We start from the raw sequence: 7076 nt of genomic DNA on the forward strand, positions 1-7076 counted from the left end.
GAGTTGGCCATACCCAACCTCGGATCTCTCTTTGTCCATGTGGGACTGAAGATGAAGCCCTTTAAGGGCACGAACAAGAAGAAGGAGACGGTCAGGAGCTTTCTTACACCGATCTTCATGCACCTGGGAATCCGTCTAGATGAGGGGACGACCAGCACATCCAGAGCCTACTTGTATGCGGCACACCTGTTAGCAGCTATGTGGCTTACGGAGGGCCAGCGCTGGAGGTTTAGGATGGGTGAGCATCCCTGTCTGCTGCAGTTACCAGCCAGGCACACTACAGACTTCGACGGGTGCGTCGATAGGCTCCAGTTTTTGCCAGAAGAGCGGCTCCTCCGCAACCTCCAGGACATACCACACAGAGTCCACGAGTGCGCAGAGCACATGCCACTCAGGGTCCACCAGAGGCACCACTTCCTGACTTCCCCATCATACCAGAGCTCCCCATCCATGATCAGGGAAACTTTCAGAGGGTTGTCATGAGCACTATTCAGGCTATCTGGGCTAGAGTGTCTCGATGCAGGTACATGAGCGGGAGGAGCGTCAGGGCCAGTTCTCTATCAGCAGCAGGACCATCGCATCAATATTTGCATGACTTGTCCACAGGCGACGACAAGACAGAAGAGGACTTCGACTAGTCCTCACATTTCTATCCTTTATCTCTATGCACTTTTATTATTTTATTTTATGATTTTGGATTTTTAGGATTTATGCTTCAGACTATTTGCTTCTCTATTTGCTATATTTGGAGACTTATCACTTGCTTTACTTGTGTTTGGATTGTCTAACAACACTAACAAAACTGACAGGTCAGATGGATTAGGCACTTTCCAACACAATGATGATTTTCTGTCTTAAGGCATCGATATCGATCGATGCACAGGTAGAAAGGTATGGTTACTCTAACTTTAATCACTAAACATCCAACTTTATATGTGCTTCATTTTTCACCAACCTTAGACTGGTTATACTTGGACAGTGTAATTTAAGTCTGGGGGAGATACTTACTAACGTTATCTTCTGTTAATGAGCTATGAATTTTACCTATCTAAATAATTAAAAAAAATGTTTTGTTATTCTACCTATTACTTCTATATCTTATTTAACAAAAAAAAAATTAAAAGGGGATTATGAACAAAAACAATTTGATTGCTACTTTAACCATTCTCTAGCACCATTTAGATTTACTAATTAGCAGGTTGTAGTAGAAATAAACACCGCAGTATATCACGTAATGCTAACACATGAACCTGCTGAGAATGTTTGGAGAAACCAAAGCTGACTTCCAACCTTTTCACCAAAATTGCTTGTCTTGGGGCTTGGTATACATAGGATCGGAATCCTCCTTCGAGTCTGGAAGGTAAAAGTCTTTGTATTTCTGGTTCACTTCCTTCTCCCTCTTCAGCATCTCAAGATCTAAGTTTATAAAAGAAAAGCTTGAAATGAGTTTTTGAGAGGCAGAGGGATAGGTAAATTGCATGTGACCCCATTATTCTAAATCTCAAAGATGATCACACTTTGTGGAAACGAGAGATATATAAATTACGTGCGACTCCATTATTTGCTACACTTTGCCAAAATGTATGTGTTACAAATGTCAATGATACGTACTAGATGGCCTGCATCAGCATCAAAACTCGTTGAACTTGAAACTAATAGAGATTTAGAGAAGAGAGTAGAGGGGAGAAAAAGGAATCAGAGAAGATTACATGTGTGTTCACTTGTTTGAGTAAAAATCCATGTGTCATTTGATCGATACTCCTAGAATATAGCCTACACATTTATATTTATGCTGAAATGAGGTCAGTAGATGGGTATTGTCAGGCGCTATCAGTTGAATTGTATAATGTATGGTATGGCGACTAAGCTAGAGTGTAGTACATCAAATCATCCTAAAGGTTAGCAATGACTCACTTCCATCATCTCTTATGCAGGAATGTGAGTAGTGATTTTAAAACTATGTGAATCCCCACTGTTTTCAAAAAAAAAAAATTTCAGATTTGTCATAAGTTTTTTGCTTGAGGACAAGCAAAAGGATATGTCTAGGAGAGTTGATAGCTATATATTTTACCCTATTTTACCTATAAGTTTTATATTTATTTTCAAAGGTTTTATATGCATTTTCCAGCTCTTTTATATATATTTCAGGTTTAGGTACCCAATGGAATAAAGTGATGATTATGGAGCAATTTGGAATCTTTTTGGGAGATATTGCATTTCACCCTTGCGGAGCTGACTACTAAAGAGCATCGCCCGACGTATCAACATAAGTATCGATCGACAGAGGACCACATGCATCGATCGATTTCCCATTTGCCATATCGTTCGATGCAAAGCTATTCGCGATTAATGAAGATTAGAAGAATTACGAGTTTTACCCAAATTTATCATATTTGCACCGGAAAATTGTCATTTAAATCACGAACTTTCAAATTTGGTTGAAAAAAAGCCTGAACTTTTCCTTGAACCACCGACGTCGTTTAAAAATCTTTTAAAAAATCCCATCCGGGTGGATCGAACCTGTGATCAAAGACACAATCATTGGAAGGCCCAAACCACTAGACCATTTGCACTTTTTAAACTTGATTGACTACTAATACATATTATTATGAAACCTTCAAATCATCTTCTTCCACTCTAAATCCCTAAATGATTTTATAAATACTAAAACTTGTAAATATCTTATTAGTTATTCGAAATTTTGTGAGTATAAATAACTAAATGATTTTTAATTATAATTTTTAACTAATAATAATACAAAATGATTTTAAATTATGATTTTTTAAAAAAAATCTTTTAGTATTATTAAAAATTATAATTAAAAATTATAGTTAATAATAACTTGTCTGATTTATGATAATAATTAATTATAATTTTTAATTACTAGTAATACTAAATGATTGTTAATTATAATTTTAATTACTAGATGATTTTTAATTATAATTTTAATTACTAATAAAACAAAATGATTTTAATTGTGATTTTAATTAAAAAAAAATAGTATTATGAAAATTTATAATTAAAAATCATAACTCAAAATCATTTAGTATTTCTATTAATTAAAAATTATAATTAAAATCATTTAGTATCATATAGTTATTTATAAGTAGTATTTTTAATAATACTTGTAAATAATACTTAATATTATAATTAAGTTAATAATTATTATAAGTTTTAATATTTTAAAAATGTTCACAAAAGTTTGAATAGTTAATAATTTATTTACAAGTTTTAATATTTATAAAATTATTTAGGGATTTAGGGTTGAAGAAGATGATTTGGAGGTTTCACAATAATAACTATTACTAGTCAATCATTTTAAGAAAAATTTAAGTGGTGTAGTGGTTTAAGCCTTACATGTGTGTGTCTATCGTCATGGATTCGAATCCACCCGGATGCATATTTTTAAAAGATTTTTAAATGACGTCGTTTTGGATTTAACGGAGATTAGAGACGGCATTTAACTCCGTTTAATCATTCTGTTACCCTAGTTAATGTCGTGTTTAATTTGGTTTAGTCAAATTAAATTGATGTTTAAAATGGCTAGTCAAATTAAGTTGGTACTTTAAATGGTCCAAGGGAAAGTTCAGGCTTTTTTTCAACCAAATTTGAAAGTTCATGATTTAAATGACAATTTTCCCAATTTGCACCATACACCCTGGCCGCCTGTTAGGCCATACTATTAGGATTTTTGTACCATTTAAGAGAGGAGACACTCATGAAGAGAAAAACAAGCAATAAGGAGACTAAAAGAAAGTCACCAAGGAGTCACTAAGGAGAGAAGCAAAAGCTTGGAGAGTTAGTTGGAGAAGAAGACTTCTACCTTGGAGAGAGATCTAAACTGCATAAACAGAGAAGATCTTGAACTCCCTTTTGTTTTCTTACTCTATTGCTATTTTCATTAAGTTTTATTTAAGTATTATTCAGACAATCATGATTATGCTTCTGATGAATATGTCTGAGTAGTCTTACTGTTAGATTTAGGTTTATCAAAGGTTGATTTATGTATTGCTGATCATAACATGATTGTTAGGATGTTTTAATAGTTCTTTCATTCTAATTGTGCTTAATGCTTAATAAAAGATAAATCTCCCTTGACTTAGATCTTAGGATTAATTTGCGCAAGCGACAGCATGGTAAATTTTCTGAAAATAAACTAGACTGATCTAATTAACTGGCTAAAGACGAAAGTTACCCTAATTAATCTAAGAACCTATCAAACCTGCTCGGTAATGCTTAATGGAAGGATAATCGATCGACAGGACATTAGTTTCATCGATCGATTATCTGAAAGGCATATTGATTGATTGTCATGAAGACACATTGATCGATGCTTTCTCTAGACAGGGCATACGACAGTTGACTGACTTGAGATCCAGCTATTAGACAATCATATATATTGTTCCTAAGAGTTTGAGTTCGAGAAAAAACATATTTAAAACCCATATAATCCTTTAAGCAGCATACTTGTCATACCTAAGATTTACCACAATCTAGCTACCTCCCTGAATTGATAACAAACCTCATTACAACCAATCTGAAAAGTTGTCTTGTTCAAACCAGCATTCATTTAATTTACTGTTTTATAACTATTCAATCTAGCTTTATTTCGAAGAATATAACATCTATTGTGTAATCCGAGAGTCTCTGTGGATTTAATCCTAAGTATTGCATCTGAACCTCTTTTGATGAGAGTAAAGTTGTTATAAGGTAATTTGAGCACGTATCAACCTCTCTAGATGGTTCATATGATGCTTATGGGATGTCCCACTATAGGGTGTATGTCCCACTAGTGTGTAGTACTGAGGCTTCACCTTAAAACCAGCCATTTGTATGTCTAGAGGACGAATAGCAGATCTGTTGGCATAGAACTGATCTGGACGGTCTAGAGATTTGTTTCGAATAGCTTCTTTTGCAGCTTGAGCAGCAGCTGCAGTAGCTCCAGCTTCTGGATCATGGATTGCAGTCCCCTGATTGTCTACTCTCTGACCTGCTGCATTACGCAGGTGACCTTGTTGGTCACGCAGGTTCCCACCCTCGTCTTGCACAAGAATCAAAGTCGCAACCATGTTGGACGGCTCAGCATCGATCGATGCACGATGTGTGGTATCGGTCGATGTCGGGTGGATGTTGTTGGTCGAAGGGTACTTAGGAATATCTGTCGATGAGGATGGTTGTGTATCGATCGATGTCAGATGAATGATATCTTTCGATGTCTGATTAGCGATGTTGGTCGACGGGTACTGAGAAGTATCGGTCGATGTTGTTGAGCGAGTGTCAGTCGACGGCTGTTGAAATTGGGTAGACGGTTGTTGATCAAAATTGGTTGATGCTCTAATAGTGGCGTCAATCGATGTAGAACGTCTTTCTTTGCGGTTTGAGCGTTCCAAAGCAGCGGGATCAGAAGACAGCAGTGAATTATTCTTGTTGCTTCTGGTTATACTAGGCATGTACCTGAAAATCCAAGAAAGAAATTTTTTTATCAGTTTCACAAAGTAAGTAAAAACTTAGACTTAAGCAAAAATCTAATGGTGATCAAAGCTCCCAGCAATGGCACCAAATTTGATATGTGCTCAAATTACCCTAGAGCAACAATTACTCTCATCAAAAAAGTTCAAATTGTAGTATTTAGGGATCGAATCTACAGGAAGCTGAAGCACACACTAGATCTTATTAAACTAAGCTAGGTTAAAGAATTGAAGACTGTAAATTGCAATTAAACTTAAACAGTGAACAAGACGATTGCTCAAGTGATTGATTTGGGGTTTAACAGTTTTGATGACAACACTAGACTTAGGGTTTCTATTCAGGTAATCAGGATTATAATGCTATATATTCTATATGAGATGCTTGCATGATATTAAAGAATCCAACAATAACAATAACCGATTTCACTCTCGTTTTTTGGGTTATCTATTATTAGATCCAATGATTCGCTACACAAGCAGGTCATGATTCGCTACACAAGCAGGTCATAATCAGGAAAGCATCGATCAATGTCTCTATGGGAGAATCGATCAATATGCTTTGCGTTGAATCAATCGATGTCCCTATACGAGAATCGATCGACGCGTCTCTAGTAAGCTTTATGTGCGGGTTGATAACAATTCACTAGGACTGCTACAATCAGCTTTCGCTTGTTTCTAGCAAGTCCTAGCTCAGAGAAGATAGATCAGTGGATAAATCTAATAAATCATGCTTAGGTTAGTTAATCCTAAACAAGCATTAAGAACTATCTTCTAAGATGAATATCACAACTCAGAATCTATAGTTAGGGTTAATCCTTCATAACCTATTTGAACCATAAACCTAACAAGTGGTTTACTCTGACATAGCTAAGGAAAACATCATAATCATTAAAAGAAACTGCATAGAATAGATATATGAATAGAAAGTAATGGAGTACAAGAAACCTCTCAAGAAAAACTCTCTCTCCCTTTCTAAAACCGTAAATTGTTTGCTATGAAAATATGAAAGCCTCTTCTGCTTCTAACACTTAGGCAAGGTTTAAATATTATAAATATTAGGTTAAAACTCGTCAGGGATATATCAGTAGTTATATGGAGTCTTGGGCTTCATGTCGGCTGTGACCAAACGTGCTTCTGCGTTCTTGTCATCGATCGATGCCACAGAGTGTGCATCGATTGATATGTATCTCTCCGTGTCGACCTCTAATGCTGGTCGATATGGTCGTCTCGGGTAAAATCTCTAAAGTGCTCCAAAATGCTCCAAAATCACCATCTTCTCTCCAAACACTAATGAACCTGTAAATATGCTATCTAGACTCCAAAATATAGTTAATCTATCCTAAAACTCCTATATACCATGGATGAAAATGGGTAAAATCCATGGTATATCACATTTCTCAACAAATTCTTCTATGAAGCTGCAGCAATTCGATAGAGGAAGATTGATAATATGTTGGACGAGATGATAAAGATAGGGAAAAGGAATTGATGTTTAGTTTCAGTCAGATGTTGGGTGTAGTCTACATTGAGCCGAATGCAGAGTTCAAGATCATGAGCACTCACATCAAGAAGCCAGACATTCAAGTTCAACATGCAGATGAGGGTATG

The sequence above is a fragment of the Raphanus sativus genome, chromosome 1, assembly GCF_000801105.2.
Source record: "Raphanus sativus cultivar WK10039 chromosome 1, ASM80110v3, whole genome shotgun sequence".
NCBI classification, from domain to species: Eukaryota; Viridiplantae; Streptophyta; class Magnoliopsida; order Brassicales; family Brassicaceae; genus Raphanus; species Raphanus sativus.